Raw genomic sequence first — 10,649 nt, 5'->3', positions numbered from 1 at the left:
TCCGGCACGACAGCCACCCACCCCCTGGAAGGGCGATCAGGCGTTCTCTTCCCCCCCCCTCCCCTCCCCTCGCCGATCTTCCTCCCCTCTCTCCCTCCACCCTCCAGCCACGAGCCTGGCAGGCAGCAGAGGGCGGAGGCGGGCGAGGCGCTGTCCGTGGTGCTGAAGCGGAGCGCTGCCGGCGGTGACGTAACTCCCGCGCCCGAGCCCGGCTGGGAGGCGGCGAGGGTGTGGGCGACAGGCGTCTGCGCTCGCAGCGAGAAGACGAAGGACTCGGAAAGGGCAATAACAATAACAGCAGGCAGACGAGCGATCCGGCTCGCGGACAGGCCACTTCGCCCGAAGAAGGCAAAGGAGCAAGGACCCTCTGTGGCGCCTGGGGCATGGGAGGTGAAGTCAGCCCTCGTCCCCACCGTCCGCTCTTCCGCTGCTTGCAGGCGGCACCCTTCCTCTGGCTGCCTGGAGAGCTCTGTAGGATAAGGAGAGTTTGATGCCAGCCTTTGCCTATGTGCCCATCGCAGTGTTGGATTGAGTCAATTACCCTCTACCACCGCCTAAACTTTCCTTATTCCCAAACAGAATGAGGTGTCAAGTGCCCACTCTGTGTATTCATAGCTAAGACCGTAAAGCAGCAGGCTTCTCATCAAATGGGAAGGAAAGAGAATTATGCTTATTCATGCACACCACAAATAGAAAGGGTGTGAGTTATAAACTGCCCTTTGGTCAGTACACAGCGCAGTCCTGTTAGAAAGATGGCTCGATGGCTCATAGCCCAAAAGAAGACAGATTTCTGGTAATTCACACGTCAGCATACCTAGGTAACATTAGAACCACATCTCTGCTCTGATTTTTGTTTTCCTTTATACAGAAAGCCTTAATCAAGGGCTTTTCCCCATTACCTGCCTATAGGAAAAATCTTCATTGAATAAGACCCAAAGCATGTGTAACAGTTGTGCATGTGAGTAGTGTGTATGTAAGTCCCATTTGAAGGTGGGACCTATGCAGTCTTGAAAGCTCTTGTACATTCTTGGATAATTCTTATATTGGTCTTATAAAAGGTAGCACAACTTACAAAACAACACAAAGGAAGGTAGCATCTTATAGACTAACATATATATTGCAGCTATGGAGGACAATAATCCATTTATTCAGATGCATCTCACAAATTGAATTCTCATTCTCAAATTAAACTCATGCCTCACTAAATCTGTTAGTCTATAAGGCACTACCAGTGCCCTTGTGTTGCATTTGCTTCTGGACGTTTTTCAACCTACAAATAATCCAGTTATCTCCAGGATCCATAGATCTACTAGAACTCTGCACAAGAAAGAAGAACATGTTTAGAGTGAGTTAATACCTATCCTAGAAACTGGAATCTGTATGCAATAATACAAGCTGGAAGTGAGGCACAAAGCTCCTACTGCTAGCCTTTCTTTCCTCTTCCTTGCTGAGTTTTCATAATGCTGGACACAGTTGGCAAGTTAGTGAAGATGGGGCCTAGTGTCACACATTTGACTGCCTGCAACCACTATCTCAGGCTGAAGGGCAGTTTGTGAAATTGGACATTCCCCTTCCAGGCAGTCCAACCAGTGTGATAGCTCATAGAAATGAAACATAGAAACATAGAAATGACGGCAGAAGAAGACCAACCGGTCCATCCAGTCTGCCCAGCAAGCCTTACACTTATTTTTCTCATACTTAACTGTTTCTCTTGGCTCTTAGTAACCTTATGTTCTAATTCCCTTTTCACCCCCACTATTAATGTAGAGAGCAGTGATGGAGCTGCTTCCAAGTGAAATATTAAGTTTGATTAGTTGGGTAAGCGGCAGCATAGCTCTCTGCCATGAAGCAGAGGGCAATGCTGGAAATGTGTGAAGTATCAGTTTTTCTTTTCCCCTGTCATTGAAGCAGGGAGTCATGCCGGACATGCACCGAAAGTGAAGCATGCCTTGAAAGTCACATTAACTATCATCAAATATTGAAAAGCCTAATAATTGGTAATACCTATAGCCCATGAACCCATCCCTGTTTTTTTCTTTTTTTTTTTTTAATTGGGAGATGGATGCCCTTCATCCTTCTACTCTGTGAAGGTGGACACCTACCACTGGCCACTGGCATCCCGCTCCGTGAATGCCTCTGTGGCTACTGCCGCTCCATGCAGTGTTTTACTACCTGCTCTTTATATGCTTCCTCTAGAACTGATGGATCCCATCCCTGTTTTTTTTTTTTCTTATTTATTTAATTGGGAGATGACAGCCCTCCATCCTTCCGCTCCGTGAAGGTGGACACGTACCACTGGCCACTGGCATCCCGCTCCGTGAATGCCTCTGTGGCTACTGCCGCTCCGTGCAGTATTTTACTACCTGCTCTTTATATGGACACCTACCACTGGCCACTGGCATCCCGCTCCGTGAATGCCTCTGTGGCTACTGCCGCTCCGTGCAGTATTTTACTACCTGCTCTTTATATGTGTCCTCTAGACCTGATGGATCCCATCCCTGTTTTGTTTTTTGTTTTTTTTTTATTTAATTGGGAGATGACAGCCCTACATCCTTCCGCTCCATGAAGGTGGACACCTACCACTGGCCACTGGCATCCCGCTCCGTGAATGCCTCTGTGGCTACTGCCCCTCCGTGCAGTATTTTACTATCTGCTCTTTATATGCGTCCTCTAGACCTGATGGATCCACAATGTTTATCCCATGCCCCTTTGAAGTGCTTCACAGTTTTGGACTTCACCACTTCCTCCGGAAGGGCATTCCAGGCATCCACCACTCTCTCCGTGAAGAAATTCTTCCTGACATTGGTTCTTAGTCTTCCTCCTTGGAGCCTCAGCTCGTGACCTCTGGTTCTGCTGATTTTTTTCTGTTGGAAAAGGTTTGTCGTTGTCTTTGGATCGTTAAAATTTTTCAAGTATCTGAAAGTTTGAATCATATCACCCCTGCTCCTCCTTTCCTCCAGGGTGTACATATTTAGATTCTTCAATCTCTCCTCGTATGTCAACCGATGAAGACCCTCCACCTTCCTGGTCGCCCTTCTCTGTACCGCTTCCAACTTGTCCTTGTCTCTTTGTAGATACGGTCTCCAGAATTGAACACAGTACTCCAGGTGAGGCCTCACCAAGGACCTGTACAAGGGGATTATCACTTCCCTTTTCTTACTCGATATTCCTCTCTCTATGCATCCCAGCATTCTTCTGGCTTTTGCAATCGCCTTGTCGCATTGTTTCGCCGACTTCATATCATTAGACACTATCACCCCAAGGTCTCTCTCCTGCTCCGTGCACATCAGCCTTTCCCCCCGCCCCCCCCCCATCGAATACAGTTCATTCGGATTTCCACTCCCCAAATGCATGACTTTGCACTTCTTGGCATTGAATTTCAGCTGCCATATCTTCAACCACTCTTCCAGCTTCCTTAAATCCCATCTCATTCTCTCCACTCCTTCCGGCGTGTCCACTCTGTTGCAGATCTTAGTGTCGTCCGCAAAAAGACAAACCTTACCTTCTATCCCTTCCGCAATGTCGCTCACAAAGATATTGAACAGGACCGGTCCCAACACCGATCCTTGCGGTACACCACTTAAAAACCGCTCTCTCTTCAGAGAAAGTTCCATTTACCATCACGCATTGTCTTCTGTCCGTCAACCAGTTTGCAATCCAGGTCACCACTTCGGCACTCACTCCCAAGCTTTTTGTTTTATTCACCAGTCTCCTGTGCGGAACCGTATCAAAAGCTTTGCTGAAATCCAAGTAGATGACATCTAGCGCTCTTCCTTGATCCAATTCCTTGGTTACCCAGTCGAAAAAGTCAATCAGATTTGTCTGACAGGATCTTCCCCTGGTGAATCCATGCTGCCTCTGGTCCATCAATTCTCCGGACTGTAGATAGTTCACTATTCTCTCTTTGAACAGTGACTCCATTACTTTTCCCACCACCGAAGTGAGGCTAACCGGTCTGTAGTTACCAGCCTCTTCTCTGTTCCCACTCTTGTGAAGCGGGACCACCACCGCTCTTCTCCAATCACTCGGTACCACTCCCGTTTCTAGGGATCTATTGAACAGGTCACACAGCGGACCCGCCAGCACATCTCTGAGCTCCCTCAGAATCCTTGGATGAATCCCATCAGGCCCCATGGCTTTGTCCACTTTCAGATTCTTTAGCTCTTCCCATACATTTTCTACTGTAAAATGATTTTCATCTATTCCACTACCCTCCAGCTTCTTGTGTAGAAATGGTCCTTCTCCAGGGTCTTCTTTAGTGAACACAGAGCTGAAGTATTCATTTAATATTTCTGCCATTTCTTCGTCTCTCTCCACACATTGATCATTTCCACCTTTCAATTTCACTATACCACTATGGACTTTTCTCTTTTCGCTGATGTATCTGAAAAATGTTTTGTCACCATTTTTTATCTCCTTGGCAATCCTCTCTTCCGCTTGACTTTTTGCCAACTTGATTAATTTCTTCGTCTCCCTCAGTTGAATCAAATATTCTTCTTTGTGCTCCTCCCTTTGGGATCTTTTATATTTCTTGAATGCTGTTCTTTTAGCTTTAATTTTGTCAGCCACCTCATTTGAGAACCAGATAGGTTTCATTTTTCTTTTGCTTTTCTTTACATTTCTAACATAAAGAGTAGTTGCCTTGGTGATTGCTCCTTTTAGATTGATCCACTGCTGATCCACATCTCTCTCATTCTCCCATCCATTTAGTTCTTCCTCTAGGTACTTCCCCATTTCGTCAAAGTCCGTGTTTTTGAACTGTAAAACTCTGGTCTTTATACTTCTTTTCCATATTCTTTTAGTGATATTAAACCATACCGTTTGATGATCACTGGTGCTGAGGTGGGCGCCCACCTGGACATCAGAGACATTATCTCCATTAGTGAGCACTAAGTCGAGTATATTTCCTTCTCTCGTGGGTTCTAATACCATTTGTTTGAACAAAGTTACTTGCATGGCATCCACTATTGCTCTACTATTTTTAGATTCTGCAGATGGGATTTTCCAGTCTACATCTGGCATATTAAAGTCACCAATGATCACCACTTCTCCCTTCTTACCTATCTTATGGATGTCTTCAACCAGGTCTCTGTCCAGCTCTTCCTTTTGGTTCGGGGGCCTGTAAACCACTCCAATATAAATGGATGCTCCGTCATCTTTTTTTAGGTCGACCCATAGTGCTTCTTCCTTGCCCCAACTTCCTTGCAGCTCAGATGCTTGGATATTGTTTCTGACATAAAGAGCCACACCTCCCCCTTTTCTATCCACTCTGTCCTTCCTTAACAAGTTATAGCCTGGTATTGCCGTATCCCAATCATGAGATTCTGTGAACCATGTCTCTGTGATAGCAACAATGTCCACTTCTGCCTCTGTCATTAGGGCCTGCAGATCTGGTATTTTATTTCCCAAACTATGAGCATTTGTGGTCATAGCTTTCCAGGTACTCTCTTTAAGATTATTGCTTTTCCTGTACTCCTTATGAGACTTTAGTTGAGATTTGTTATTCACTTCACTCTTTCCTTTTGCAATTGTGCCACTGATGCCAGAGTTATCCATCTCAATTTGCTTTTTCTTTTGGTTATGTATCTTGAAATTCTGCATGCATTGGTTTTCTCTCTTTTCTGGTAACACTTCAATGTTTTTCTCTAGGACTTCAGTTATTAATATAGGGAAGGCTTTTTGTTCTTCTTGCATTTGATACTGTGTGTGTCTCCTAGTAACTGGTCCAATTCTACCAGAGCCCACTGTAATCCTGGTTTTTAATGATTTACTTAATGACCTGCTTGAGTGGGGGGGTATACTTGTTGGCTGCAAATCTGTCACGAATGGGTGACTATGGGACACATGTGTAATCCTACCTGAGCCTACTGTATTTCTTTTTCTTGACTCCTGGTTATTCTTTGGTATTGGGGAATTATTTTCTGAGTAATGCAATGTGGGTGTATTTCTTGTAATTAAAGCTAATTGAGCTTTAAGCTCAGTCAGCTCCTTTTTCATCCTCAGTCAGCTCCTAACAGGACCCCCAGTGCAACAGGACCCCAGTGCAACAGGACCTCAGTGCAACAGGACCCAAGTGCAACAGGACCCCAGTGCAACAGGACCCCAAGTGCAACAGGACCCCAAGTGCAACAGGACCCCAGTCAGCTCCTTTTTCATCCTCAGTCAGCTCCTAACAGGACCCCCAGTGCAACAGGACCCCAGTGCAACAGGACCCCAGTGCAACAGGACCCCAAGTGCAACAGGACCCCAGTCAGCTCCTTTTTCATCCTCAGTCAGCTCCTAACAGGACCCCAAGTGCAGGTCTGCCAGTGGTGCTGACCTGCAATGCCTTTTGTCTTTTTAGACCATAGTTTCCACACCACTCTGTTGGCCTACCCCAGTCCTTGAAAATGTTTCACTCCTGTACCCCATGCCTGTCTAGGAGCAGGGGGTACCTAGTCATAGCAATGAAATAACAGAGTGGATGATGGCTGAAAAAAAAAAGCCCAACTTACCCATTTAGTCTGCCAATGTATTCCTATCCACAGTACCAAGGATACATGCTAGCTGTCAGCCTTATATCATGACCACTTGTAAGACATTGCTCCTTATCCAAGATAGTTTTTGTCATCTTCCTCCATTGTACATTCTCTTCCTAGGTAGCTAAGCATGCAACATCTCCTTCCTAATTCACACCAAGTACCCCTTCCCTACCATGTCCAACCATAAGGTAATAATCATGTATATATCCTATGCAAGTGGGAATATGTTCTAAAAATATATTGTTTCATTATCTTTTTCTCATGTTATCCATCTCTGTGCTGGTTCTTCCTTGATTTTCTCATAATCTGCAAATATTCTTGATTGTATTTCTATACAATATTAATGGCTCAATCCCCCCTCCATCCTCCTTATTCTTTTCCAGGAGGTGCGCACTTTGCATGTGAAGACCATCAGACCAGCTTCCTCTAGTCTAGCAACATTTTTTGCTTTTCATCCACTCTCAAACCTCTGGAAATCTGCTACCCAGTGTCATCTCGCCCACTCTGTTCTGGCAAGCCACTACCTTTTGTGATGGAGATGGAAGCCTTCAGAGAGCAATAGGAATTTGGAGACCCCAAAGGCATTAGCCCACAGATGACTCTATTTATTGAATTGATCTGCCTGAGCACCTCAGATTTAGAAAGAAGATGTATCCCCATGGTAGAACAGCACTGTGCATTTATGGGATATAAGGAGAGGGGTGAGAGGAGCTCTACTCAATATGAACATTACAAGAGAGAATTTATTTTGCAAGTTGTAATATCCAATGATTTGCATTTTCAACATGAAATGTGATTTTAAATTTAATAAATAGCTATGGAAAAGTTAGCCCTGTTATCTGTACCCTCTTGTTTGATGTAATTTCCAACTTTGGTTCTATGTAAACCGACGTGATATGTACTAGTACAGGAACATCGGTATATAAACGCCTTAAATAAATAAATAAATAAATAAATAAATAAAAAAAAGTAATTTGTATTTCTTGCTAAAATATTGGGATTAATTTATGAACACATCTTCATTGCAGGACTAGCTTTACGGAATACGTTACCCACAGAAATAAGACTTGAAGAAGCTACTAAAACTTTCAAGAAAAAATTAAAAACTTGGCTTTTCAATAAAGCATTTACAATGTCTTAAGATCAATAACCCCTCTATCACTTTCAATTATACCTTCCCCTTTACTCCCCTTTTTCCCATCCCACTTCCCTCTATTTTATCAATCACTACACTCTTTCCCATCCCTCTCTTGTTTCTCCCTCTTCTCAACCCCCAATCTTTCATTGATTTTTAACATATTTGATAATTATATTTTGTAATACATATCCCATTTCCCCCTCATTTGTTATATTTATTACATTGTATCCATTTTTTAGTTAAAATTGTTATATGTAAACCGACGTGATGGCATTGCTGAATATCGGTATATAAAAGCAAATAAAATAAATAAATACATAAATAAATCTAATACTGATGATGTGATATTACTTTATTAGTGAATATAGTGTGGGTTACAGGCTTCATGTCAGAAGGAACAGATGTGCTTTGACATTTGATGCCTGTTGCAATGCTTCTTCCACGTTGAGAGCCTCCTAAAATGCTTTGAAATTGGGAGCTCAAAAACCATGAGCTGAGATATTTTTGACCCAACAATGTCTTGTGCACAAGCAAACACAATTTGAAATGACACAGTGTCAGGAAAGAGAGCTCTGGAAATAGCTGAAACTGAGTTCCAGCATCTATTTGGGTCCTCAGCAGGGCTCTGGGGAGTGGCAATTCCCAGACCTGAGTTTATATGTCAGGGTTTTTTTTTCAACAGCAGCAGAAGGGAGGGGTCCCAACACTGGATCTGAATGATAATGAGGCTTTGAATAACAGATAACCTTAATCATAAGGCTCTTCCTGCATGTAGCTGGCCGAGCTGAACTGGCAGCCACTTGATTCACAGAAATGCTTTTTCAAATGTTGAGGAAGACTCCCATTGGCTGAGTTCAAACTACATCCATTCTGCTGAGCTAAATCCTTGTTGGAAACATCTTTAGATATTGCGCCTGTAGTGTCTTACTAACCACTGGGAGTAGTTTCTGGCATTTTCTGCTCTTCCTCTCAGGATGTCATGCATCCTCTGGTCCCTGGGAATGATTTGAAACAATAAACCCAACAGGAATACACTCCCCCCCCCCCCCCCCTCTCTCTCCCACACACACACACACACACACACACCTCTCTCTCCTGGCCTGCAGCACTCCCTGAACTCTCCAGGTCAGAGACTGAAATATGAGTCAAGTTAGGTGGAGGTTGTGCGATATGGATGCGTCCATCAAGGACTAATGGGAGGCAACAAAATCATCACACTAGTGCCTAATTTGATCTGAGATGTTACACTTTTTGTCCTCCCCACATGAAAGGAAAGCAATATCGCATTGTCTCAAATTAAAGGAGGAGAATTAAGAAAATGTTTATTTATGTGGTAATTTGATTTTTGCTCACACTTCTAAAGACTGCCCTCAGCAACTTGCAACATAGCATGAAAAATTATTCAAATGTATATATTGACAAGCAATAATATTCTACAATAATATTAATAACTCCATATACAGCAAAAGTATCATAACCCAAATTACAAACATTAGATAATAAAAAGTAATTGCATTCTATTAATTATGTCTCCGAGTTGAGCCTTCCTGGCCCTCCTCCTTCAATATGCCCCAGCCAGCAGACCCAGACAATTTTTGCTTTTTACATCAGAATTGGGACTCTGCAAAGTCTCTAATTGGTTTCTGGATCTCTGTTTTTATTTGACCAGGCATTTGAATGTGTTTTGCAGAAGATGCACAGCCAACGATGAGACAGTTAACAGCAGTGGGTGGAGGATGGGGGTGGTTGGGGGGTGGAGAGCCGTTATGCGTTGCCCCCACCCTCCCTTACCAAGCTGACAAACTGTGCTGTTAATATATGAGGCCCCCAGAGCTCCTCTGTGAGCAGCTGATAATGAGATGAACACGTTCTGGCCATGTTTGTAAGGAGACACAAGAGAAGGGTTTCTGGTCAGGATAAGAGACTATAGCCTCAAAGTTCCTGGCATTCTCAGCACCTCCCTGGCATTTGGCATTTTGTCGGCCCCCTCCTGCATTTTCAGCAGCCTCCCCTTTCCCCGTTATTCTGCAATTTGCTGGAGTCTGAGCTCTTACCTTCATTCCCCGACCTGGCCCCTCCTCTGGACGTGCCCACCTTTTAGAAATCTAAATTTAGGAACCTAGTAAAACTTAGGCACCTAAAATTTAAGGGACTCTGGGGATTATTTTTATTTGCTAAATCTAGGCATCTAACTCCTGAAGTTAACTGCATAGATCTTTTAAATATCAGCCTCTAGGATTCCTAGATTTGACTGCAATCCTAACTTAGGGTCCTAACTTTAGGCCTTAGATTGCCTCAGCTCAGTTGAGCTACATTTCCCCATGAATGGCTCTCATTTCTTTAGACAGAAACATGCCTTAAACAAGCATAAAGAATACACATGTGAACAACAGTTTTGGGTGGAAATGAAGTTTTAGAACGAAGGGGGTGGGGGCGGGGGGGGTCATGAAAGGAAGCTGCAAGGGGTTAAACTCAAGGAGTTTCATAAGGAAATATTTCTTCACACCAAGAGTAATGGATGGCATTTAAAAAAAACCCAAACCAAAGAAACAGTAACAGTCTTCAAAAAAAGCCTGGAATGGGCACAAAGGATTCTCAGCAGTGGGGGAAACAAAGCCAGAGAGGAATCAGGGTCCTGGGAGTCTTTATCTGCAGTCGTATTTTATGTTATTAGAATATTACAGTGGATATTTCCAGAGATTGCATGAGGGTCATGGTACCAATGCATAACTAATGTACTGTGCTCAGAATGAGTCTGGACTATGCTAGCGTCTTGCTTGTCCTCTTCCCCTAATCTTTGCTCCTGCTACCAGCACAGCAGGCAACGATACGACAGAACTTCTTCTTCCTTGTTCCTTTGTTATTACCACTGCCTATTTTTCCAACTAGCCAGAAAGCCTTATAGAATCAAGAGTAAAACAAGACAAATTAATCCCCAGCGCCTGGTGTACAGTGACACATGAGCCATCAAAGCATGGCTAACCGATGTA

At 43.8% G+C, this 10,649-nt stretch overlaps 1 long non-coding RNA gene across 1 annotated transcript; it reads left to right on the top strand.

Annotated features, from left to right (window-relative positions):
• The first annotated feature begins 168 nt into the window (after positions 1–168).
• LOC115074545 lies at positions 169–7,620 on the top strand. The gene is made up of 2 exons (XR_003852266.1): positions 169–818; positions 6,905–7,620. It is a non-coding gene; the product is annotated as an uncharacterized LOC115074545 (long non-coding RNA).
• Positions 7,621–10,649: the final 3,029 nt, after the last annotated feature.

Source organism: Rhinatrema bivittatum, chromosome 12 (genome assembly GCF_901001135.1).
Source record: "Rhinatrema bivittatum chromosome 12, aRhiBiv1.1, whole genome shotgun sequence".
Taxonomy (NCBI): domain Eukaryota; kingdom Metazoa; phylum Chordata; class Amphibia; order Gymnophiona; family Rhinatrematidae; genus Rhinatrema; species Rhinatrema bivittatum.
This window is presented reverse-complemented; position numbering and strand designations above follow the sequence as displayed.